Consider the following 27,648-nt stretch of genomic DNA (forward strand, 5'->3'; position numbering starts at 1 on the left):
GCGTTTGGATCACACTCACCATCACTATCGACAACAGCAACAATACCTGGATCATTAGGCCCAGTAGAATCGTTACACGATTGGTATTTACAGTTAGGCATTAATAAGCGCAGTGCGGATGCACAGAGGAAAGAGCCCGAAAGGTTAGCAGCAGCACCCCTGAACATTGAGCGGATGGTCCAGGCCTATCTGGACGACCCAACAGAGGTGTACATTGATCAAAACCCATTGCAGTATTGGTATAGGAAAAGGGCTGAATGGCCACTGCTCAGCAGGCTGGCGATAAGCTATTTGGCTTGCCCTGTCGCAAGTGTCTCTTCCGAATGTGTTTTCAGTGCTCTATTGTAACAGTGAGAAGGACTAGTCTCTCGCCCAAAAACGTGGAGAGGTTAACAATGATCAAAATGAATCAGCACTTCATACCACCAAATTCCACAATACAGGAAGCAAGCGAGGAAGATAAGGACAGCAGCTCAGGTGACGGAAGTAGTGTGTCACATCATGATTACCTACTACTGGCTGAACCCCCAGAGTTTGAGAACGAGCTATACTTCCCTGACAATTAGTCTTGCACTTACTGTCTTCCTCCCATTTTTCCCTTTATTTGTGTGTCTGTTGTTCCAGTTAAAACTTTGAATCACAACAAATCCATTAACCCCGTATTCTACTTTTCTTTTTTCAATATACAAGTTTCAGGTGTCTGCATTTGACAGTACAGTCCTCCGAATCCAGCTCCTCCACTCCATCATACTGAATCTCCTGCCTAAATCCATTGCCCTCATGATGATTGGATGATGAAAAATAGAAGAAAAAAGCTTCCGGCACCATGCGTTGGCGGCCCACTCCTTCCGATCATACTTGGATGGAATAGCTGTATATCAAAAAGAAAAAATGAGACAACTGTAAAATATACTCTTAGATAAAAAGTGAGACAAGTTAATTATACACATAGTGGCATGGTAGCACTATAAAGCACAGTACATAACATTTATTAAATCTCGCCCGTTCCTTCTTCCTTCCACCTGTCTTTCACTTTTTAGTTGAACACCAGATGATCTAATCTGACTTTTAGTCTTCTCCATAAAAATTTCAAAGCGGAGTTGAAATCACAGATAGATGAGGCCACTGGTTACTCAATACTCCCGCCCCTATGCCAATTAAACTGTGTCTTCACTCTTCAAAAGTTCACTCTTACTTACTTAGGACATTGGATCCGCCCGCCATCCTCACGCTAAAAAAGGACCGCCCGCCATAAGGGCGTGGGTCCTGTGGGGACAATTAGGATGCGCCCGCCACAGTGGCAGTGCATCCCCTATTTTTAATATTGTGGTGGCCGGTGCCGATAGCACCGCCCGCCGCATTGCTAAAAATACTTGTGCTTTTCCAAGCACAACGTGACAGGCCCCTCACGGAGCCTACTAAATTGTGCTTTGAAAGGCAGGGGGGTACCATAGCATAGGTATCCTCCATGAGGGCCCGCAACAGGCACCCCAAGCATCCTCCGCATGCCTTTCCGTGGGGGAAATGCCGCCACGGAAAGGCATTCCAAAATGCAGATTATATGGCTGGTGGTGTGTTCAGACACCACCACCATATTGAAACTTTTTCCGCCTGGTCAACATGTTGACTGTGAGGAAAATCAGAGGGCAGTTTCTATCCGTCTCAGACCCCCCAACCATTGTAATATGGCGGGGGTCTTTTCTACAGGGATGTCGGGAGGTTTGCCCCTGCGCGGTCGGCAGTGACTACCGCCGGCCCAGCGGGGGCAAGCCGGCCATAATCCTAATGGGGCCCTAAGTCTTAACAGTACAGTATACTTACAGTACACCCTTGCAGTGAGTGTAAGGTCAACAATAGTTAAGGATTATGATTCTAACTTACCACCGCCTGCCACTGGTGCTGGCACTCCCCCTACCGCTCCATCAGTATCATCAGCAACTGCCCCATCCTCTCCCTCCGTCTCGCCTTGGCTGTCCCCGGCAGTAGTGGTCATGGTCGGTAGTGCGCCTAAAAACCATTACACATTTTTTAGGCGTTATATACACCTCCCCCTATTGGTCAGTAGCAAGCGTGAAAAATGAGTTATTAGTATAAAACATACATTTACTAGTACAAATCAGGTAGTATTTGAGTAGACACTAGTAGTTACATATGGTCCCTAGGGTCATTCTAGCCTTTGCTTAGTTAGCCCCAGCCATGCAACCATTTTACCTTTGTGTCTATTATTTTTGCGCATGTGACGTTACCTTGCAGCTTGTTGTTTAAGACTCCTTTGAGCCCACATGACCCCACACTGCTACTGTCTAAGCGCTGCGTACAAGCCGTCAACCAAAACATTAACAAGCCACTATTTTATGAAGTTCTGGTGTACTGTTAGTCCATATTGCTTATCCATAAATGCTACACTTTTTGGCAAGGCTGAGAAATGCTTGCAATATACTAACGCGCACCATTTCATTTTTCACATTACAGACTGAAGATTCCCTTCTACGAACCAGAGCTTGCAGAGCTTATGATGCAACAGCTACCAGTATTAGGTTCTTTTAAGGTGAGGGGTCCCTTCACTCAGAGATCTTCATTTATAAATTTATACAAACTAAATTCCTACCTAAGGGATAGTGGTGCTTCCACCACTGTTCAGTTATCATGATTTAATTCCCAACTATCAGTAAGTGTAACAATGTTTATTGTGTTAATGTTATTGATTTACTTCTTGGTGCTGCAACATACAGAGCTTGTCAATAAACATTTTGAACTTACATAGACTTGGTGGTATTTGGTGTGGACTTACACGAGTGAGCAAATTAAAGGAAGGGTGTGCAATGCATGTGCATTGCTTCCACGACTGAGATGTTAGGTGTGTTATGTTATGTTCTGGGTTGCCTACTTGTTGGATATCTTGGGGGGAGGGTTCTGAGAGGTAATAGTTATGACAAGACACTACTATAACTAGTCGGGCGGGAGATTGCGCTGGGCTCTGAAATTCTGATTGAGGTGTGTGAGGAAGGTCCAACCTCCCATCACCAACATCCTATTTTCTTGTGTAACGGTCTGTATGTGCAAAATCCCTACAACAGTAGTAGTATGTCCTATCATATCAAAATAGTAATAAATCTGGATGGGCATTTGTTGGTGTGAATTGTCAAAGCCTCAAGATTAACAAAGACTCAAGATCAATAAGACTAGAAGTAGTACAAGTGATGAAACAAAGGACTGGACTAAATGGCTAGAGCTACTGGTGAATCTGAGTTTTATTTACAACCTTTAAAATAAAGAGTGGCCAACCGGGCAAGCTTATCTACTACAGTACAGACAGACTAAGAGTATTAGTAGTACAAAGAGTCATCATAGCAGAGGCAGGGATAACAAGATTTTCGAAACAGTACAGATCGAAGGATAGTTGTTGGTAATAAAATAGCATTAGGAAACTGAAACAATAGTTCGGGAAATATATGGTGCAGTAACATTTCTGAAATAACGATTATTATTAACACCTTGGCTGCTAGAGGCATTTTCCTCCTGTGCTGATTACTTGAATTCCTCATTGTTCATGACGAGCTGATACACAGCTCAACCGTGCCTCATGACGAGCTGAGCTCGTCATGAGCAGAGAAGGGGTTAAAAACAAGAAGCCTTACTAGGGCCAGCAGAGAAGCCCTCGTTGGTGTCCTCCTGGTGTTGTTCTCTCGCCAACTGTGTCCCACTCCCTTTCTGCCTGCCCCTGGGTGCTGAACAGGAATGATATAAGAAAGAGACAAACATTGATGGATAGTGTCAAACAAATAAAATAGGCTTGCAATATACTAATGCGCACCATTTCATTTTTTACATTACAGATGAAAGATTCCCTTCTACGAACGAGAGCTTTGCAGAGCTTATGATGTAACAGCTACCAGTACTAGGTTCTTCTAAGGTGAGAGGTCCCTTCACTCAGAGATATTAATTTATAAATTGATATAAACTAAATTCCTACCTAGGGGATGGTGGTGCTTCCACCACTGTTCAGTTTTCATGATTTAATTCCCAACTATAAGTAAGTGTAACAATGTTTATTGTTTTAATGTTATTGATTTACTTTTTGGTGCTGCAACGTACAGAGCTTGTCAATAAACATTTTGAACTTACATAGACTTGGTGGTATTTGGTGTGGACTTACACGAGTGAGCAAATTAAAGGAAGGGTGTGCAATGCATGTGCATTGCTTCCACGACTGAGAGGTTGGGTGTGTTATGTTATGTTCTGGGTTGTCTACTTGTTGGATATCTTGGGGGGGAGGGTTCTTAGAGGTAATAGTTATGAAAAGACACTACTATAACTAGTCGGGCAGGGGATTGTGCTGGGTTCTGAACTTCTGATTGAGGTGTGTGAGGAAGGTCCAACCTCCCATCATCAACATCCTATTTTCTTGTGCAAAGGACTGTATGTGGAAAATCACTACAAGAGTAGTAGTATGTCCTATCATATCAATATAGTAATAAATCTGGACGGGCATTTGTTGGTGTGAATTGTCAAAGCCTCAAGATTAACAAAGACTCAAGATCAATAAGACAAGAAATAGTACAAGAGGATGAAACATAGGACTGGACTCAATGGCTAGAGCTACTGGTGAATCTGAGTTTTATTAACAACCTTTTATATAAAGAGTGGCCAACAGGGCAAGCTTATTTACTACAGTACAGACTGACTAATAGTAGTAGTAGTACAGAGAGTCATCAGAGCAGAGGCAGGGATAACAAGATTTTCGAAACAGTACAGATCGAAGGATAGTTGTTGGTAAAAAAATAGCATTAGGAAACTGAAACAATAGTTCGGGAAATGTATGGTGCAGTAAAAGTTCTGAAATAAGGATTATTATAAAAAACAAGAAGACTTATTAGGGCCAGCAGAGGAGCTCTCATTGGTGTCCTCCTGGTGTTGTTCTCCCGCCGACTGTGTCCCACTCCCTGTCTGCCTGCCCCTGGGTGCTGAACAGGAATGATATAAGAAAGAGACAAACATTGATGGATAGTGTCAAACAAATAAAATATGCTTGCAATATACTAACGCGCACCATTTATTTTTCACATTACAGACGAAAGATTCCCTTCTATGAACCAGAGCTTTGCAGAGCTTTTAATGCAACAGCTACCAGTACTAGGTTCTTCTAAGGTGAGGTGTCCCTTCACTCAGAGATCTTCATTTATAAATTGATATAAACTAAATTCCTACCTAGGGGATGGTGGTGCTTCCACCACTGTTCAGTTATCATGATTTAATTCCCAACTATAAGTATGTTTAACAATGTTTATTGTTTTAATGTTATTGATTTACATGTTGGTGCTGCAAAGTACAGAGCTTGTCAATAAACATTTTGAACTTACATAGACTTGGTGGTATTTGGTGTGGATTTACACGAGTGAGCAAATTAAAGGAAGGGTGTGCAATGCATGTGCATTGCTTCCATGACTGAGAGGTTGGGTGTGTTATGATATGTTCTGGGTTGTCTACTTGTTGGATATCTTGGGGGGGAGGGTTATGAGACCTAATAGTTATGATAAGACACTACTATAACTAGTCGGGCAGGGGATTGTGCTGGGCTCTGAACTTCTGATTGAGGTGTGTGAGGAAGGTCCAACCTCCCATCACCATCCTATTTTCTTCTGCAAAGGTCTATATGTGCAAAATCCTTACAACAGTAGTAGTATGTCCTATCATATCAAAATAGTAATTAATCTGGATGGGCATTTGTTGGTGTGAATTGTCAAAGCCTCAAGATTAACAAAGACACAAGATCAATAAGACTAGAAGTAATACAAGTGATGAAACAAAGGACTGGACTCAATGGCTAGAGCTACTGGTGAATCTGAGTTTTATTTACAACCTTTAAAATAAAGATTGGCCAACCGGGCAAGCTTATCTACTAAAGTACAGACAGACTATTAGTATTAGTAGTACAGAGAGTCATCAGAGCAGAGGCAGGGATAACAAGATTTTCGAAAGAGTACAGATCGAAGGATAGTTGTTGGTAATAAAATAGCATTAGGAAACTGAAACAATAGTTCGGGAAATGTATGGTGCAGTAAAAGTTCTAAAATAAGGATTATTATTAAAAACAAGAAGACTTACTAGGGCCAGCAGAGGAGCCCTCGTTGGTGTCATCCTGGTGTTGTTCTCCCGCCAACTGTGTCCCACTCCCTGTCTGCCTGCCCCTAGGTGCTTAACAGGAAAAGATATAAGAAAGAGACAAACATTGATGGATAGTGTCAAACAAATCAAATATTTTTAAAGAACAGTCAAAAAACAAGTATGTAAACAACCATTGCAATAACTAAATTGACCAATCTCATTTGGTCAACAAGTAATATCGGGAGATTCACGGATCGACTACTTACTATTTATCAACACTAATCCAGTCTTCCATTCTGATTCCAGAATACTAACTAAGCTTAAGTGCGATGTACCACCCGACCTAGCCCACCTATTCCAGGCGTGCCAATTGTACATTAAGTATGCATTTCCACTTCTCTTAGTCCTCAACAATGCATATGGTGAAATGGAGGACACATGACTACATTTTTTGTATACACCAAATTTTGGTTTGATTGACTGATGCTGATGTTCTGCTAGTGCTAAGCCTATTACCACCACTCGTTGAACAAAGTAGAAAAGGTTCTAATAAAGACTGGGGTACTATCAGCACATGACATAACTGAGGGGGCTTCACACTTACCACAAAAACAAAGTAAGGGCTAGAGTCACTATAGCATTACGTAACTTAATTTCTCTAAAATAAACTCTTACATAATCACGCTAAGAGAGCACAAATGCAAAGTTGCAAACAAGTAAGATTAGTAGTAGCGCAGAGGAGCACCTGTGTCATAATAACAATCACAGAAGACTTTTATACGTAATGAACCTGAATGTAAGCACTAACATTCTAGCTGGTTGGAAGAAAAATAGGTTATTAAAATATATAACAAAGAGCAGACACAAAGTAGTAATAATTAAATAGTTACTCACCAAGACCTGGAACCTCCATTCCTAGTATGTCCAGCAGGTCCTGCTCACGGTCCAGGATGTGGGACCACCGGTGCGTCAACTGTGTCTGGGTGCGCCAGACCCCAGAGCAGCAGAACACTGCCCGGCACACCTTCCCCCATTGCTGTTGACGCTACCGAAGCCCATACCCGGACCCAGGCCTGCCACATGCTGCCAGGGTTGAGGGAAGGTGGCGCTGCATAAATAAGATAAGTGCAGCCAACTTCATCTCCCCAAATAAGGTGCGTGCCTGCACCCCTTGTGAGTGGTGCGGCTCTGGCTGCGGTGAGCCCTACCCTTCTACCCTTCGGCATGGTTCTGAGAGAGAGAAACGGGGCTGGAAAGAAAAGGTAATAAAATGTAAAAAGTAAGTAAAGGAAATAGCAGGCAATAGAAAAAGAGTGCAAAAGTAGCTAAAAGACACACAAAAATTTAAATATAGAAGCATGAAAATAGAGAGATAATAAATAAAACATTTTTTAAAAAGGCGGCTTGAAACAAAGGATTGTAAAGATACAGGGAAGATTGAAAATCAGGCCCCAAAACCATGCAATAGAGTGAGAACAAGATGGATGCACCCATTGCGACCACGTGCGCAGGTTTGCGTGATATTTTCTCCCCGAACACGCAAAAAGCACCGCAAACAAGTAAAAGCATTCCCGAACAGGAAATACGTACCGTGAGCGGGCACGAGCATGCTTTGCGCGACCCGGAACAGGAAGTAAGCATTGTGGGCTGGCTGGACAAGTGAAAACAAGATGGCTGCACCCATGAGCAACCGCATGGGTCAGTTGGTGGGCCGCGATCACCACAAAATACCGCGAACGGGCGGGAAAAAAACTTCTGCGTCTTCGCTATATTTCTGCGTGTTTGCGGAAATTTTTGACATTTTCACGATAGTCTGCGAAAGTAAATTTTGCAATTTCCACCCACCCCTATACCAGACCCTATTGAGGTGTCACCTTCAACGGAGGAATGTTCATGTGGAGGAGAAGGGGACCACACGCAATGTTCAGGAGAATTACACTCAGTACGCTAGCTATAAAATAGGACAGAAAGAAAATATAATGTGTAGAGAAAAAAAAGCCCGATCTAGAATCAGATGGTCTCCTTCCTACTCACCCCATATCGCCATCAGAAGGTCCCTAGTGAAGGACATGATGTTCTCTCCCTCTGCCCCACATGGGGTGCCTTTGAATCACAGGTTGTTGTGTCACCCCTGATTTCCCTGGTCCTCCTGCTTGGCCTGAAGCTTTATGTGTGATGCTCTGAAGTATTGACCTGGAGCTGCCGCAGCGGATCTCCTAGTCCTTCTCACGGGAGTCAACGGTGCATTTCACCCAGTCTCCCACTGCAATGATGTCAGTGCATAGGTCAGAGAAGCAAGTCTTAACCACATGACTGCTAAAGCAATTCCCCTCCTGTGTTGGAAATTTTTATAGTTCATAAATCATGACGAGCTCAGCTCGTCATGAGCACACGACCAGGGTACTGCATGACGAGCTGAGCTCGTCATGAGCAGCGAAGGGGTGAAAGTCCATCTTCAGGGAGTGTTTCTCTTGGCAGATGTTGTAAAAGAATTTCTTTAGATAGTCCTGAGTGACAGTGTGGGTGGTGTCATATAGGGCTGTGAGGGGAGTCTTTCTTTAGGTCCATATCTGGTGTTGCTGTCCTAGCCCACAGGGAGACCACTGAGTTATCCCTGGAGACTTTGCCCCTGGGCATAATCAAGAAGGATGGTATGTCATACACACCAAGGGAGCCAAGTAGGGAGCTGATGGGTGCACACCCAAAAGGGGATCAGCTGGCAAGAGCAGAGAAGGAGCAAGAGCCCTTGTAGTCAAAGAGGCGATGGTGCTATGAGAGCTCTATGGCAGGGAAGCTGCATGGCATATGCATGGTCGTTAAAGATGCGAATGGACCCGGCACCACCAGTCCAGAGGAGTGAAGGAGTAGAGAGAGTCAGTCAAGATTCACCTCAAGGGAGGTTCAATTCATGCAGGTAATGCCCATAGCTTACCACCAGCACTGCATTAAAGCTGCAGCCAGGCATTAGGGCGGCGAAGGCAACGGGCTTCCCGCAAGCACCCGTCCTCTCTCTGATACAGCGCTGCTGGAGGTATCCCGCTGTGCACCTAAGAGTTGGAGTTGTTACAATGGCTGTTGATCACCTGTAGTACTTTCTAGGAGCAGTTGATCCTCCCAGGGGGAGGGAGGAACCAGATCAAGTCCACAACAGGGGCCCGCAGCAGGAAAATAGATGCCCCAAGGAGACCGTGCAGCCAGTGATTAGTCCCCGGTGGGCATTGGACGTAGGCAGTCCAGAAGCTTTCAGGCCCCCCCTAGGCCCTAAGAGAAAGAGTACCTTTAAAGTGTGCCTTCAAGTAGCTGTGGAGAGGGGCCATCCACTGGAGGGACATTTGTTCAGACCTCTCAGGCCATGCCAGTTAATCCTGTAGCAGCAGAAGGGCACGAGCTGCTCAGTAGTGATGAGGCTTCTAGTAGCTGGGCAGTGGGCAGGCCTACCTGGTGGTAGTGCGACCACCTACACCTGGGGAAAGCAGGCCTCGGTCAGTCTCTCAGGCACCAGAACTGCAGCAATGTCTCGGGTGAGCACAGCTCCCCTCGCTGCCCAAGAGCACTGACGGCTCCCCTGATATTCCTTAACCAGTGAGAGGGGGGACGCCACATCATTGAAGGCCACCAGACAGGCTGAGTCCTCAGTGCCAGGGACCTCTGCCACATGATGAGCCCCTCCAAGACTCAGAGCAGGTCGGTCAAGATGGCGGTGATGCTCCACACCAAAGCGAGGGTGAATGCTGCTCAGTGTTCCAGCCGGCATAAGAGGGACCAGTTGCGGTCCCACAGCTATCACTCCACTCAGGAGGCACTCTGGGCCCACATGGCCTAATGTCAGGGCAAAAACTAAGCTTTAAGAGGCTTTCAGGACCTGAGCTTAGGGGCTCCAATAAGCCACGTCCTACCCCATTCCCGGTCACAGCACATTCCCCCTGTCCGGCTTTTTAAATGCATTGCAATGCCTTTTAGGCTGCCTTAGGCCCACCCTAGAGGTAACTAATAGGTGTTAAAAAGGAAGGTATAGGCCTGACAAAACGTTTACTTTGCCATGCCATGGTGGCAGGATAAACTGCATGCACATGCTCTGCAGTTTCTGACCTGAGACATGTTTAAAGTGCTACTTAAGTGGGTGGTACAATCAGTGTTGCAGGCCCAGTAGTAGTATTTAATTTACAGGTGCGAGGCATAGGTTGTGCCACTTACACAAGTGACTTACAAATAAAGTAAATATGCAAATTAGGTATCAGCCAAACTAATATGTTTTAAAGAGACAGCACAAGCATTTTAGCACTGGTTAGTAATAGCAAAGTGTGAAAAGTGTTCGGCCAACAGATACGAACTAAGCAAGCCATAGGACGAAAGAAAAAAGGTTGAGGATGACCCTACAGAGAAGGCCAAGTCCAACATAAAGCAGTAAGCTTTTATGAAACCAAGTGAAATGTGAAACATGTTCCCTTTGAAAAGCTTCTGTGGCTCCGTGACACTGCAGGTAAATGTACTGCTCAAGAAGAGTTCTAGATATTTGGTTGCACAGCAAGAACGACTTTCTCGGCTGTCACTCTCAGCTGTCCATAGCACTGAGAGGCAATATAAATGATGAAATGGCTCCACGCAATTCATATCTCCCCTCTAGAAATTGTGCCATAATGACTGTACAATCTGCCACATGGCAATGGGTGGTATGGGGTAGTGGATAGCTGCGAAGTGGCACTGGCCCGTTTAAGACCCTTTCAGCAGCACAAACTGTTTTCCGCTGTTGTGTGGGGACTTTAATTATTGGCACTTTTTGGTCTTGCTCAGTTACACACTCTGCAAATCTGGGAACATATTAAAGAAATTAGGTGAAGTTGCATGGCTTTTTCAATTTTGCATACCCTTCATGTAAACACGTTTGCGCTTATCTATGGGAGAAAGAGTCATGTTCAAACTTTAAAGTTATTCAATGAGTCAGCTACTTAAAACACAGCATGACTTCAATGTAATGAAGGCGTTGAAAGATGTTTGTGTGTGTGTGTTACTCATTTACTTAATACATGACATTTAAGGGAATATGTTTGGTTAAAATATCTCTCACCCATTCTCTATGCAGCCAATTACGTATTTGTGCAGGTAGCTAAATGGCTCCATGAAGGCACCCTGTCTACTATAAGCAGAGGATACTACATTCTCCTTCACCACAGTTAGGGCTAGATAACAACGGGTCCATAAATGCTCCTTGGCACTCGGAATTCAACAGAGAGACAACTGGGAATCAACCCTAGTCTTAGCACTCCACTGGTTCAGACTGTGTTGGAGATTTGTTTTTTCTCTTATAACGAAAACGTCTTTTATCTTCTAGGAATCAATAAAATGTTTAAATAGTATAATTGCTACATGGCCAGTTTGCTAGAGCTTCACTCTATACACGGTAAAGGTATATTCCTATTGGCATACACATTAAGAAACCATTTTACCACATTTGCTGTGGAGTGATTTCCCAAAGTAGGCACATATGTTTAAATAACAGTAACTCTTAGTAGTGTTAGCAAGTCTATGTTTTTTCATGTACTGGGATGTGAGCCAAAATGCCACTCAGGCCTTTTAGCTATGGTATCAGTTGTTCAAGTAATTTCCAATAGGCTGTGTGCACTGAATGTGATGTGAGATTTTAAATTGTCATAAAATATATGCCTAAGTATGTTGACCATACCACCATGGCAACACAAGCATGTGTAGTATACCTTGATGTCTGATTAAATGATATTAGGCACAATGCCTGTAGACATGTGTAGCATAATGCTGACAAAGAATAGGACATCTGCAGAAATTAGGCATTCAGAAAAAACCTAGATTTCCTATATGAGGAATTTTAGCATTTGCAAGCCCACAGATTCAGTAAGTCAGTGGATTTGTGAACGCTAAAGCCGTTTTTCCAATGTATTAAACTCAATTAGCAATTCAGAAAAGGTTTTTCCAAATCACTAGATAGGTTTTGAATTGGTTTGAGTATTGGTATTTGTGAGTGGTGTCATTTGGGCATCCATTCCAAAAAGCAAATATGGCCCTGAAATATCAGTGTATTGCAAAACATTAAGAATTTACTGACCCCCTAGTTGGAGTGGTAACTAATTCACAGTGGATTGTTCCCCTAAGTGATACATGTAAGAAGTAGCTTAGAGAGTTGGCAGCGACCAATGGAACCACTTCAAACTCTTAATGAATGAAATAAAATTTATAAACGCGCTACTATGCCCAGTGGGCGTCAAGGCGCCTAACTCAAAATTAGCTGCGGGCAGACAGAGACAAGAGCTCACTGATAAGCTTTAGTAAAACACCAAGTTTTCAGAACTTTCTTAAAAAGATCAAGTGAGGGCTGTTGTTTGATCTCCAGAGGAAGAGTATTCCAGAGTTGAGGTGCAAGAATGGAGAAAGCCTTGCTTCCCCATCGTGCCGTCCTAGCTCGAGGGACTACCAATTGATTAAGCTCTGACGAGCGAAGGCATCTGAGTGGGACATACCTAGAGAGCAAAGAGCCTAGGGCATCAGTCGGGCCTGCCTTCAAGGCATTATATGTCAAGCAGAGAAGTTTAAAAGAGACTCTGAATGGGATAGGCAGCCAATGGAGATTCTTCCTTGCCAAGGTCGCAGAGGACATCCACGGCAGGGCCAGAACGAAGCGCGCTGCGGCATTTTGCACCACCTGCAGGCGTTGGAGAAGGCCCTTGTTGGCCCCGGCGTAAAGTGAATTGCAATAATCCAGCCTTGAGCCGACAAGGGCGATCACAACCTGTTTTCGTGCCTGTGGTGAAAGATAGTACGCGATTCGTTTCAGAATCCTAATGACACCCCAACAGGTGGCCACCGTTCTGTTCACCTGCAATTCCATAGAGAGCCGAGTGTCGAAGATGACGCCTAGGTTCCTGGCAGATAGAGTGGGAGTGGGGCAGATGCCTAAAGATGAGGGCCACCACTCATCTGACCACAGTTCCTGGTCTTTGCCAAAGACCAGGACCTCCGTTTTGTCACCGTTCAACTTCAATGAGTTGAGAATCATCCAGTCTGCAACAAGTTGCATACAGGATTTGAAGTTGGACGCGGTGACATTCACGGAGTGGGTCAGAGACACCATGATCTGCGTGTCGTCGGCATACGACACTACCTCCATCCCCTGAGATCTTACCAGTCTTTCAAGGGGGGCCACATAGATGTTAAACAGGGTCGGACTCAATGCCGACCCCTGTGGCACCCCACATTGCAACGACTTAACAGGGGAGAGGTGATCCCCCAGCATTACTCGCTGCTCTCGCTGATGAAGAAAGGAATTCAGGAGACTCAAGGCCGGTCCTGCTACCCCTGCCTCCCTTAACCTAAGCTGAAGCTTTTGACTAAACAATCATGTCTGTTTTAAACATCTTCCTGTTTCTTTTAAGGAAAACGAGCTGTAATTAAAAAAAGTGATTCTTTTAAACACAATCAGTCATTGTGGTCTGCTGACCCTTTCAGGCCACTTTCACAGAGATAGTGGCCAATTGTATATGTTCACCAATTGTGACCTGCCTCAAGAACATTCATTTCATCAGGTTGTTCTGCGTCTCCTGTGATTTGGTATTTTGGGAATCTACATATTTGTACATAGGTCAGTTTCACAGAATACAATTCTATTACCAAAAGGTTGGTGCACAATTTGCAACCTATTTTTGCAAATGGAATAATGGTACTTGAATCACCTTGTCACTTTAGCACTTCACTGTGGAAGGGCATTGTCTACTTAATGCAAACAAGATCCTTATTTACAAACTCACTACTATGACTGGTTTTTCGCTTTCCATCCTTTGCTAGTGTGCACTGTTCGTGAGTGAAGGACTGGTCCAGATAAGAGAAGTCCATTATGACTAAGGCAGGTACGCAGGCCTTATTCCTCAGTGGAATTAAAGCTCTAATTGTGAAAAAATCCAAAACTTTGGGGCATATTTACAAGCCCCTATTGCCACAGGAACATCACTTTTAGTAGTGTTCCTGTGACGATATGGGCTTTGCCTTATTCACAAGATGGCTTTAAACCACTTAACATGGCTTAACCCCTTCAATGCTTGTGACGGAACCATTCCGTCATCAGTCACGGTTGAGCTGTGCTGATGACGGAATGGTTCCGTCACGACCGCACCCAGTTATGGAATTTCCAGCACACTGAGGAAATCGGGGCCGCACGGAAGGTGTTATTGCTGACTTGTAAATAAGCCCCCCTTTCATGCTATACTTAGTGGGAACTGGGCAATGGGTGTTGTGGTAGGCATGCCACTGCAACACCCATTGATGTTGATGCTGCCCCATATTTACAAGGGTGGCGTAAATATGGGTCAGTGCCAAAATTAAGACAAGGAAAACCTGGTCTTACCCTGGCAAAATGCAGTGAAATGCTTTATTTCTCCTTGTTGTTGCTGTTTCTATGTGTGCTACATTGTGCAACAAACACATAAACAGTAAAACACCATTAATTGTTTATGTGCAAGAAGGTGTCCCTTACTGCACATAAACAATCATAAATAAATTATGTTTTGCAACTTCTAAGTGTGCTGCATTAAGCAGCACAAATAGAAACTTACAAAATGATACTTCAGATTGTTTATGTGCCTTCCTGCACATAAACAATCATTCCCCTCAATGCAGCTGCTGCGTTGGTGATAGGAAGCTAAATTAGCGCCAGTGCAGGAGGAAAAGCATGGCTCTAAGTTATTCTTGTAAATACTGTTCAGCCCTGTGTTTTGGAAGAGGAGGAGCGAGCAGTTAAGACAAGGAGGCTAATGCCATGCTCTGCCACTTCCTTGTAAATATGCTCTGTGAGCTCACACAAGGGAAGTTTTGCCTGATGATTGATGTGCTAGAGATGCTAAACGCACAAATGGGGCACAATTGCTCCGAGTAAATTTAACAAATGGTGACTGATATAGGTGTTAGAAAGTCCTGAGAATGTACAGAACCTCTATTTTGATTATGGGATATGTTCAAGTGTGTGCCCACCTCCCTTCATGCCCTCAAGATAATTTTTTGCAAGGATTGTCTGTTCATGGGGAAGAAATATAACGAAATTATAATGGGACCTGTACGCATCCTAATTATAGGATTTGATTAAATAATCTTCATGTAATAGGCAAATTGCACGCTTTTCAAACTGAGTACCTGTAGATTAATAAATCATTAAATTGCACGCGCTTTTCAAACCGGGTACCTGTAGATTAATAAATCATTTCACATTTGACCATTGAATATTCAACAAATAATAAATAAGTACCAGGGAGGATTCAGTAAGTGCATTGCACAACATGAAACTGTCAATAAGCACACGTCAATATTAGTGCAGATGACCTAAAGATTGTTTATATTTTATAGCTTCTTTAAATCCACAGTCAAGACACAAGGTTTAACTTTTCAGAACATGTCTGCAATGTTCCATAAACTTAACGTCTTTTGGCTGCGGGGATGTACTTTTTAATTGTGAAGCATTCCAAACATTTATGGAAAATACATGTTAGGGGGTGGTTAAAACAGTACGGCGCCCTTTGCGATCAATTTTAGAAATGTCTGTCTTGCCTCTGGCAACCTTTTACTACATGGCTAATTACAATAATGTCCATCAGAACAAAATCCTATTTATGATGACAGACCGAAACAGCCCGAAACACTGTTCAATAGGTTATTACACCATAATACTGTCCAAGATCTAAACTTTCTTAATACTGAACCAGTCCTTGTGGTATATATACTTCAGCATCAGAAATAAAGCCCAATACTACAGAAAATCTTTCTAGGAAATTGATACCTCTTTAGACTGCACTACTTAAGATACATGTACGTTAAGTTGCTAGCAATAGTAGATCTGGGCATGCTACCTCATTATTTCAATTCACAAGAGCATTCCTGTCTACGCCCTCACCCAGAAAAGGTCATCGAAATTCAAAGCTTTGAGCTGGATATGGTCGGATGGCTTGTGTACTGACTGCGGTCTAGTTGTTTCACCTCACACACACACCTCTACATCCGCAGGCCAGGCGTGGCCTGCGGGGAGCCAATAAGGGGAAGCAGTCCGCTCGGGGGCAGGACTTCCGACCTAGACTGTGAGAGTGTTGTGATATCTGTTTGCCGTGCCTGTCCACTTTGGTCACGCCCGTTGCCCCCAAAACAGCCCTGAGTCCCTCACGGCTCCACTCACAACACTGGCGACAACGATGGGATACCCTACCCCCAGCACCTGCTTCGCCACGGAAACTTGGGCAGAAGGAAGAGCCGCCGGCACACCCCGAAAGTCTCACCGGAGCAAAGCCAAACTCACCGGTAAGCAGCGAGGTGCATTGGAGCTGCCTGCGGGAACTAGAGAGTGAGGGGCGAAGAGACACGGCCGGGATAACGAGCGGAAAAGCAGCGCAAGGCCTGCCAGCAACCGAGGCCCGGGCACATGCGCAGTGAGGTGAGGCCTACATTTGAACACGCGCGCCGCGTGTGAAGACAGCCTGAGAACAATCCCGGCCGAATCACGAGGCATTTTAAGCGCGAATTCAGCAAAAGGGGAAACAACGGCCACCCAATTCCATGAGCACCAAGGAAAAACACCGCAAAAGACACTAAGCATTGGCAAAGGACACACTAAGCATTGGCAAAGGCAACAGGTAGGACAAGGACAACAGCACCGCTCAATAAGCACTGGCAACCCCAGGACCGCAAAAAAAGCCAGGAAAGAGCAGCACAGCAAACCCGGGTCACAACACTAGGGACCAAAAGGAAGGCCCAGGAGGGAGTAAAGCGAGACCAACACCATGGCCGACGATGAGCCCGCCGCCCAGGCGCACATCCCATACCAGCACGCCGCCTCAGGAGTCTTACCTCCGTTTAGTGAAGTAGAGGACCCATAAACAGCATCGCCACGCTGGAAGATCTGGCTAGAGTATTTAGAAAAGTATTTTGTAGCCTCCAGAGAGACGGATGGTGCCGTAAAAAGATCCTTACTGCTCCATTACGCGGGGACGAGATCTTCAAGCTATTCAAGCATCTGCCCAACACCGAGGCTGTGGGAGACTATGACGCAGCTGTCCAGGCCGTCAGTGGCTACTTTGACCCGCAGCTAAACTTGGAATTTGAGGTCTTTAAACTAGGGCAAGCAAGACAACGGGAAGGCGAATCCGTGGATCGCTTCTATGCTCGAGTAAGAGAACTCACCAGCATCTGCACAAATGAAGACCAATCCAAAGCCATAAGGAGACAAGTAATCCAAGGATGCCGAGACAAAACACTACGAGGCCTAATCCTGAGGAAGCCAGGCATCTCGATAGAAGACATACTTATTCTAGCCCGGTCACACGACCTGTCGGCGGCGAGGGCCACCTCCATGGATCAAGCACTAACCAGGGACCCAGGGAAAGGTGATAAAATCAAGGTAGAACGAGTGGATGCTGTGAAGACACTGACACAGAGCAGATACTCTAAAGACCCACGGAAAGAAGGACCCCAGACAAGATGTGGGTACTGCGGGCATGAGCCGCATGCAGTCAAAGACTGCCCTGCCCAAGGAAAAACATGTACAAACTGTGTGATTCCAAACCACTTCGCATCCGTCTGCCGACGACGCAACCACATGAAAGGGCCAAGAAAATTCAGTTCACTACCAAAGTCAGTTCGACAGCTGTCCCTGAATGATCCGACACCCCCGGAAGGAACCTAGTACACCCAGGGAAGATATCTGCCAACGGTAGATGAGTCGTCCGACTCGAAAGACGAAGAGGTACACATCATTTCTTTTGCGCGGGAACTGAAGTGCCGGAGGCGGCCCCAACCCACCTGTGTTGTACAACTGGCGGGAAACGAAGTCAAGGCAATAATAGACACAGGGGCCACGGTGAATGTTATGGGTCTGCAACAATTCAACCAGGTGAGACCCCAGCCTCAGATAGTACCATCCAAAACCAGGATTTTCGCATACGGAGCCCATTCTCCACTACCATTGAAAGAGAAGATGATCGTACCTATCAAAGCGGACGATCTTGAAGTGATGGCGACCGTCCACATAATCGACAGGGAGGCTGAGACGCTATTGAGCAGCAATATGGCAGAAGATTTAAAATTGATAGCATTCGCCTACCGCATCCAAACACACTAAGTGGATGAGCTATTAGAACAATTTCCGGAGCTTTTCAAGGGCCCGGGATGCATAAGGTGTGAACCGGTAAAGCTACACATCGATAAAACCATAAAACTTATCGCACTCAGGCATCGCAGGATACCGTTTCACCTGAGACCTCTGGTGGAAAAGGAATTGGAGAACTTGGAAAACCTAGGTGTAATTGAGAAAGTCTTGGGACCTACCCCATGGGTATCCCCCATGGTTATCGTGGAAAAACCACACCAACCCGGAGTGATCCGGTTGTGCATTGATATGAGATTGCCAAACAAAGCCATTAAACAGGAGCGTCACCTGACCCCAACTATGGACGACATCATTGCCGATGTGAATGGGTCGAAATGGTTTTCCAAAATTGACTTAAATGCAGGCTATCACCAGCTGCCGCTGGCCGCAGAAAGCAGGTTCATAACCACCTTTAGCACGCGCCTAGGGCTCAGATGATGAAAGAGACTCAATTTTGGCATTTCCTCGGCAGCTGAGGTGTTCCAAAACACCATCAGAGAGCTGTTGTCCGGTTTACCAGGGGTCATCAACGTCAGCGATGACATCCTCATTCATTCAACGACTGCAGCAGAACACCATAAGCACCTCCGAGACACCCTGTGAAGACTGAGCGCCCATGGAGCGACATTACACGAAGAAAAATGCCAGTTCTTCCAGCCAAAGATCTAGTTCTTCGGCTATATCTTCAGCGAGGAGGGGATCCAAGTGGATCCGCGGAAATCAAAAGCCATCAAAGATACCCCCGCCCCGAAGTCTCCGACGGAAGTTAGGAGTTTCCTGGGCATGGCCACTTATTGTGGTCATTTCATCCCGGGCCTAGCCACGTGGAGTGAGCCACTGCGTGCCCTGACAAAGACGGACGCCAAGTGGAAATGGGGACCGAAAGAAGAGGAGGCGTTCCAAGGAATAAAGGGCGCCCTATTGGATAAAGCTACACTGGCATATTTTGACCGGGAAAAATGGACGGAGGTATTGGTGGATGACAGTCCCTTGGGCCTCGGAGCTGTACTGACGCAAGAACAAGAGCCTGGCCAATGGACTGCACTAGCGTTTGCCAGCAAGGCCCTCACACCAACCGAGGCCAGGTACGTGCAAATTGAACGGGAGGCCCTCGCGATAAAATGGGCATGCAGCCATTTCCACGTATACCTGCAAGGGCACTCTTTCTTAATGGTCACCGACCATCAGCCATTGGTCGCATTGTTGAAAGGATCATCACCACACCCACCTCCACGGATAGAAAGATGGAAGATCCAATTGCAACCATACGAGATGGAGGTGGTCTATCGGCCAGGCGCAAAAAACCCAGTGGACTTTTTGTCCCGTCACTCCCATGGACACGACCAGATATGGTCCGATGAAGAGTGTGATGAATTCACCCAATGGATTGCACTCACCTCGTGCCCTCAAAATATGACACTGGAAGAGATCAAAGGTGCAGCTGAGACCGATCCGGTCTATACGAAGACACTAAAAACTGTTCAAGAAGGGACCTGGACCGGATACCTACATTAGGTCAATTCATGGGCCCCAGAAGACGAGGAGGCACTCACCCATATGTGGCGCATCCGGCATGAGGTGAGTGCCACGGAAGACGGAATCCTGTTAAGAGGGCCCGACTGGTAATCCCACAAAAATTGAGACAAAGGGCGGACAACTTGCCCATGGAGGGAATCAGGGAATCACCAAAATGAAGACCAGGCTCAGAGAGAAAATGTAGTTTCCGGACCTAGAGGCGATAGTGGAGGAACACGTGCACAGTTGCCTAGCATGCCAGCTGACTAGCGAACCGGACAGACCTCAACCCATCACCACGGAGGAGGCGAGCCTGTCACCCTGGGCAAAAGTAAGTGTAGATTTTGGAAGCTTTCTAGGGGACGGACATACCTTGGTTATCCTGGATGCGCACTCCAAATACCCCGTGGTCAAAAAGGTACCCTCCACAGCATTTGAACACGTTGGCCCAGCACTCGAGAAAGTATTCTCGATGTTTGGTTATCCCCAGGAAATACGAAGCGACAACGGGCTCCCATTTCAGGGTGCCAAATTCGCAGCCTATCTGAGTCAGAGAGGGATACACCACCGGCGCATCACCCCTCAATGGCCCCAAGCCAGCGGGGACGTCGAGCGGTTCATGCGCACATTAAACAAGACTTTTCGCATAGCACTAGTTGAACAGGCTGACCCGGAGCACAGACTTCATGTATTCCTGCGCGAATATCGGAGCACTCCTCACTGCACCACGCAGAGGAGTCCCTGGAGCCTCATGTTTCAAGGTACCCAGAGAGATCTCCTTCCCACCAGTCCGGAATGGGTGCCTGCTCCAGTCAGCCAGGAATATACTCAGGAGAGGCGAAGCCAAGGTAACGAGCGGACCAGTCACCGCCGACAGGCTGTTTCTAAAATCCCATCACCAGGTACACAAGTCATCTTGAGAAATTGGCGACCGGGAGGAAATTTCCAGACCAGGTTTGAACCAGGCATCTGGACTGTCGAGTCCACGAAAGGAACCATGGTGACAGCAAGAAAAGGGGGTGAGGAAGTATCACAGAACGCTTCTTGGTTCAAAGCAATTTCGTCGGCGGAGGGCGACAATGCCGCCCGGGAAGACCTGAGCCACGAGGAGAACATCACTGAGGATGATCTGGGAGCATCGGGGGCTGAACAGATGGTGCCCAATGAAGAGCTGGTGGCACCACCACCACCTATGGTAGCTGTCAGTAGCCCTCGCCAGGTCACCCCGAGCGGGGATCCCGCTTGCAGAGGTACGGGTTGAGGCCCAACCCGCAGCCAAGCCAGAGACTCAGAGACTTTGCCTGCATGCGGGACCCTGCCTCCGCCACCAAGGGAGACTCAAGTATCCAAAGAGGTTATATAACCAGTGACTGATGTATAACGTGCAGTGGTGAACTTTTGGTGATATGTTTTGTTCACAGGAAAATAAAAAAACCCTAGAGTTGGATAGGGAAGTACTGACTGCGGTCTAGTTGTTTCCCCTCACACACACCCCTACATCCGCAGGCCAGGTGCGGCCTGCGGGGAGCCAATAAAGGGAAGCAGCCCGCTCGAGGGCAGGACTTCCAACCTAGACTGTGAGAGTGTTGTGATATCTGTTTGCCGTGCCTGTCCACTTTGGTCACCCCCGTTGTCCCCAAAACAGCCCTGAGTCCCTCACGGCTCCACTCACAACAGCTTGCATGGCCGATTTTTTAAAATTAATACATTGGATTTCTTGATTTATATACTCATTTGATTCGCCCGAAAGCGGCAACAAATATCAGTTTCACTACAGCAACTCTAATTTTCTTTGTGGTGGATCACGGACAGAGTATCAGAAATCCAAATATTGTGTGCACATAATACTGTGTCAAAAATATTTAGCGCGAAAATATCAGGAAAGTAAGTGAAAGTAGGTAAGAATATTAGTCTTAACTCCACATCTATGTACATTTAAGATATATATATCATCAACGTACGATATTTTTGTCCTATATATTCTTCACACAATATTTATGTTTCCGATATTCTGTCTAAAATTCCATATGTCCTACATTATTTTTATTATTTATTTTTAAATACATGTTGTTCTGATTAAATTTGGATTTATCTCAGGGCTGGAGTTGTGTGAAGCCAGTCCATGTCTTTACTTTAGGCTACAATTTAGGTCTAAAGATCATTGATATGTTGCAGACATATTAAATTGTAATTATTATTTTCTTGTTGGATCTTCTCTGTATTGTGGGTGGACTTTTGTTCTGTTCAGCTGAGAAACGTAGTGAACGTCACTGTAATCTGAAGAATGTGTGTAGTGATTACACTGTGACAGGTAGGTGTAAGAGGACTAAGTTTAATGACTGTTCATCTCCACAGCTTCCAGGGACTAACTGTCTCCTGGTATTCAAACCAACACATTCTATCACCATGACACTGACATCATAAACAGTAATGAGTACATCAATAACAGGCCCTGGAAAGACTACTACACTGTGCTTGCAATTCTTACAGAAAATGTGACTTACGGGCTACCAGGATAATGACTAGCAGGATTACCTTCCCGGACACTAGTATATATCCTTTTTGGCCACTTTGTTGGGGAGAGGCAAAGCTCATAAGATTTTCTGTTTTCATAATTCCTCAGTTTGAGTGTTTGTAGGCGTTTTTGCTTTGTTGTGGATTTTTGACACACAAAAAGTCTTACACTGTATTTCCTTTTGGCAGCCATTTGATGAGCTCTGATGTATAAACACTGTTTATTGACTGAATGAGTGTCACTCGCAGTAGATTGGTCTGTGATGGACCTGGCCCTTTTTGCAGGATATTTTACCTTCCTCCTGAATTTTTTGGGCTTATATTTTGCTGGTTTTCAGACTCTGGGCACTTTATTACTGCTAACCAGTTATAAAGTGCTAAAGTGCAAGTGTCCTGTGTCTAGTGATTGGTGTATCCATGATTAACATACTTGAATGACTAGTAAGTCCCTAGTAAAGTGCACTATATGTGTCCAGGGCCGGTCAATCAAATGCTACTAGTGGGCCAGCAGCACTGATTGTGTCACCCACATGAGTAGCCCTGTAAACTACTCTCAGACCAGTCACTGCAGTTTTAAACTGCCATGTCGACATGGCAAGTGCACCCCCTTGCAGGTCCAAACCTTCCCTTTTATTACATGTAAGGCACCCCAAAGGTAGGCCCAGGGAAGCCTCATGGGCAGGGTTCAGCGTATTAAAAATGTAGGACATGTACTGGTGTGTTATTACATGTCTCAATAGTGAAATACTGCTAAATTTGTTTTTCACTATTGCAAGGACTATCTTTCATATAGGATAACATGGGGATTACCTAGACATATCTTCTAAGGGTAATTACACATTGGGAGAAGATAGAGATTTGCGGTTTGAGGTCTCTGAACTCACAGTTTAAAAATACATCTTTTGGGGAAGTTGGTTTTTAAATTGCATGTTTGAAATGGCCGCTTTCAGAAAGTGGTCATTTTCATGCTTAACCATTCTATGCGTTACATACATAGGGGTCCCAGTTGGAACAGAATTTAGTACACAAAGGAAATTACTTTTAAAGAAATCAAGAAAATCGGTATTGTATTTACAGAGAGATGTTTTTAATTCACATCCTCAGTTGTAGATTGGTTACACATACTTTTCTCAAAATAATACAAGTGCCCAAGGGGGGGCAAGGTGAAAGAGGGACGGGGGGAAGGTAGTGCAGGTAGTGAGGATATAGACAAGTTGCAAAAGAAATCGTGGGTGGTCATTTATACATTTTAGAAATCATACCACAGAGGCATAATCATATTGCCAAACAAATAATTACTCTCAGGCTTCATAATCCTATACCAACAAATTAACACAACCAAAAAATGAGCTGTTGTTAATGGCTAGGCGACAGTAGGATTGTGTCGACGTTTCGACCCCAAGGTTGTAGGCTGATTCTTGCCCTACTGCGGGGTCTTCATCAGGACCAGTGGGGACAGGGTGGTGAAGGGTTTGGGTGGGTACCTGTGATTAAAAAACGTGATGTTTTAGACAGGGGGAGACATTATAGACTAATAAAAAGGTGCTACCTGTGTCCGAAATAATTACCTAAAAGCCACTTGAGTAGGCGTGGCCCCTTCTATGAATGTGCGGAGGGCCCGAAGGCTCCGGAGAACAAGGAGAGCGTCAACCTACAAAAGTTAGGTTATTGTCAATTGAGTTCTAGATTAGAATTTGGAATCACATCACCCACAAATGTGAAGTACATATTATGTGCCAACGATGAAGATAGCATCCAAACATTACCCAGCTGGGTTAAAAACAACAAGGAGTTATAATCATATAACGAAGGGTGTCTCAACCAGAACACACAAAAGAGTTTGACCCACAAATTCAAGCTTAAGGGGTTAAATAGTCTTATCCTCTATCCATGCAAGTTAAGTCGGATCTAGGTTCAGAAGTCATATCTTAGTTTGTAGACACAAGATTACATTGGTAGAAAAAATCATTACCCGAGGGGACGACCCTGGATGTCCTCTTTATACTCTTAGATATATTCAAACGTTGAGTAGACCCACTCTATGAGCTGTTGGAACTATGGCCGGTATCCGAGCACAAATCTGTAATGAGCGGAGGGCCAGGCATTAAGTTTACAGTAATACGGGCGGAAAACCCTTATACCTATTCAGGAGAAAGTGGCGAGAGACTTACCACGGATTACTAGGCAGTATCATTCAATGCGCACCTCGTATGGAAAGGTCGGAACTGAGCATCTTGCTGTTATTTAAAGGAAATGATACGTGTCCCTGCAGCAGCTAAATGCCTGTTGCCGTGCTTTAGCAAGGCCAATAGAAGAAAGACTTAGCGTTTAAGAGCGGGCCGGTAAAAAATAAGCTCTTCTCTAAAAACACTATAACAGTTGTATTTGTTGCCCAGGGGTAACTCATAAATTGTAATCGACTATAGGGAATTCAATAAAAAGGGGGAGGAAGTTATTCTTGGGGGTGTTGGTGGGAAATCCTTATTGAGCGTGTCATCTGTAAAGAACCCATGGTTCCGAAATAACATAGGAGAGTAAAGGCCATAATAACGGCTTAGAAGACAAGTTGTTCACAATACTAATCATATAATACACATACATGAATACACATTACAATTGAAGATGGTGATGTTCATCTGTACTGGACCTGCAGAAAAATAAAAACAGCTCGAAAACAGAAGGAACTTCAGAAGTTTACAACGGTACACTCTTAGCAAGTACCCCATCAGTTTAAACAAGCCAGTTGAACATAACTAGTATCTTGTTCATTTAGTCCTTGTCGAATAGTATCCAAACGGGTCATCCATTTGCTTTCTCTAACATTAAGTACAGAAGCGATATTACCACCCCTAGGGCCCAGAGAGACTTTCTCTAGTACCACCCATTGGAGTTCTTCTACAGTGTGTCCTGCCCTTCTGTAGTGATCTACCAAGGGTGCTCCTGCCACTTCACACCTAATTCTGCTTTGGTGTTGGAGAATGCGTACTTTTACCTTCTGCTGAGTTTGTCCTATATATGCTAAGCCACATGGGCATGTGATGCAATATATTACACAGTTGGTATTGCAATTTGTGAACGTTTTAAGGTCTATTGTGAAATGTTTGTACTGAAACTGTTTGGTTTGTATGCAAAGTGGGCAAGCTTTGCAACTTCCACATTTAAAGTTGCCAACCATAGCAGGTAAATTCCACATAGCATGGATAGTGGGAGGCTCAGGGGTTTCGAGGAAGGAACGTACCACGTGATCTCTGATACTTTTCGATTTCTTGAAGGAATGCATCGGTAGTTGAGATTGTCCAATGTCATTAGCTTCCAATGGCCAGTGTTTGTTGATTATTTTACGTATGTTGTTGCTTTGTGTGCAATACGTAGTTACACAGATCATCCTCTCCATATGATCCTCCTTTTTATCTTGTGGTGTGAGGAGTTCCTCTCGTGGACTGTACCATGCTCGTTTCTGGCTCTCTTCACCAGTCTGCGGGGGTAGCCTCTTTCCAATAATCGAGAGCTGAGATCTTCGGACTCTGTAAAATAATCATCTTTCTTAGAACAATTGCGTCTTATCCACAGGAATTGTCCCATCGGCAAATTGTCTCTTAAACCTCTCGGGTGGTGGCTATTGTACAGTAAAAGGGAGTTCCGTTCTGCCGGTTTTCGATATAGAGTGGTAGACAACTTGTTTGCTTTGTGAAAGATGGTGATGTCCAAAAAGTCGACCTTGTCACAGTTAGAATGCATAGTGAACTGGATATCTTGATTCTGCTGGTTCAGCCATTGATAGAAACGATCAAGGATTTCCTTATTCCCGGTCCAGATCATCAGGACGTCATCGATGTAGCGCCGCCACATCGTGGCGTGCTCTCGGTAAGGGTTGGTGAGGCTGAACACATGTTGCTGCTCATACTGGGCCATATAGATGATAGCCAAATCCGGTGCAAACGCAGCCCCCATTGCAACCCCTTTTGTTTGGATGTAGAACTTCCCTTGAAACATAAAGAAATTCTTCTTCATGGCAATGGTCAGCAGAGCAATAATGAACTCCGTTGGTACTCTCACAGGTGCGGTACAACCATCAAGTGCTCTAGTCATCACCTCAAGTGCTTCTGTTTGAGGGATGCTTGTATAAAGCGACACTATGTCGCAAGTCACCAATAGTTGGTTTGCAGGATTGAAGTCCATGTCATCTATCAAGTTAATGGTTTGCATCGTATCTCTGAGATACGTTGGGGTTTCTTCAGCTATAGGTTTCAAAAATACATCGATGTATTTACAAAGGGGCTCCAAAATCGATCCACATCCCGAGACAATCGGACGTCCCGGGGGTTCTTGCATGTTCTTATGGATTTTGGGAAGGGTATATATAGTTGGAAGTCTCGGGTCACTCTGATTCAGATACTTGAATTCGAGGTCACTTACAAATCCTTGTTCTCTACCCAGTTTAGTCACAGTCAGGATTTCTGTTGACAGTTCTCTTTAGGGGTCGCTGCGTAGTTGCTTGTAGCTCACTCCATCTCCCAATTGTCTGAGGATCTCACTTTTGTACTTGTTGATATCTTGCACAACGATCGCTCCACCCTTATCCGCTGGTTTGATCACTATCGCCTTGTTGTCTTTCAAAGTGGTGAGGGCTCGTCTTTCTTCATGATTCACATTCAATTTAGAGTGTTTATGTACTGATAATGTTCTTTCAACCTCATTGAGTACCATATGTTCATAAGCCAGGATTTGGTTGGTCATCGTGCTTGCTGAAGGTACAAAGATTGATGGTACTCGGAGTCCAGTCACTGAGTTGGATTGAGAAGAAGGACTGTTCCTGAAGAAGTATCGCAATCTGATCTTATGAAAAAACTTCATTAGTTCGGTTTTGATACAGAACCGATTGGGGAAAGCTGTAGGCACAAAAGATAGTCCTTTAGTAAGTATGTTGATCTCGTGATCATTCAGTGGATAGGAGGATAAGTTGACAACCGGACTTTGTCGATTCACTACCACCTGTAGACTTTGCGACGTGTTGCTATCTCCCCGTGACTCTCTTGAGGGAAGGTGACCTGCTTCTGAGTCTGTCCACGGCCTCTCTCCCAATTCGAATTGTTGGAGAATTTCCCTCTTGGTGTGCCTCTACTGTACAATAGCCACCACCTGAGAGGTTTAAGAGACAATTTGCCGATGGGACAATTCCTGCGGATAAGACGCAATTGTTCTAAGAAAGATGATTATTTTACAGAGTCCGAAGATCTTAGCTCCCGATTATTGGAAAGAGGCTACCCCCACAGACTGGTGAAGAGAGCCCAGAAACGAGCATGGTACAGTCCACGAGAGGAACTCCTCACACCACAAGATAAAAAGGAGGATCATATGGAGAGGATGATCTG

The sequence above is a fragment of the Lissotriton vulgaris genome, chromosome 3_1 (assembly GCF_964263255.1).
Source record: "Lissotriton vulgaris chromosome 3_1, aLisVul1.2, whole genome shotgun sequence".
In the NCBI taxonomy this organism is placed as follows: Eukaryota; Metazoa; Chordata; class Amphibia; order Caudata; family Salamandridae; genus Lissotriton; species Lissotriton vulgaris.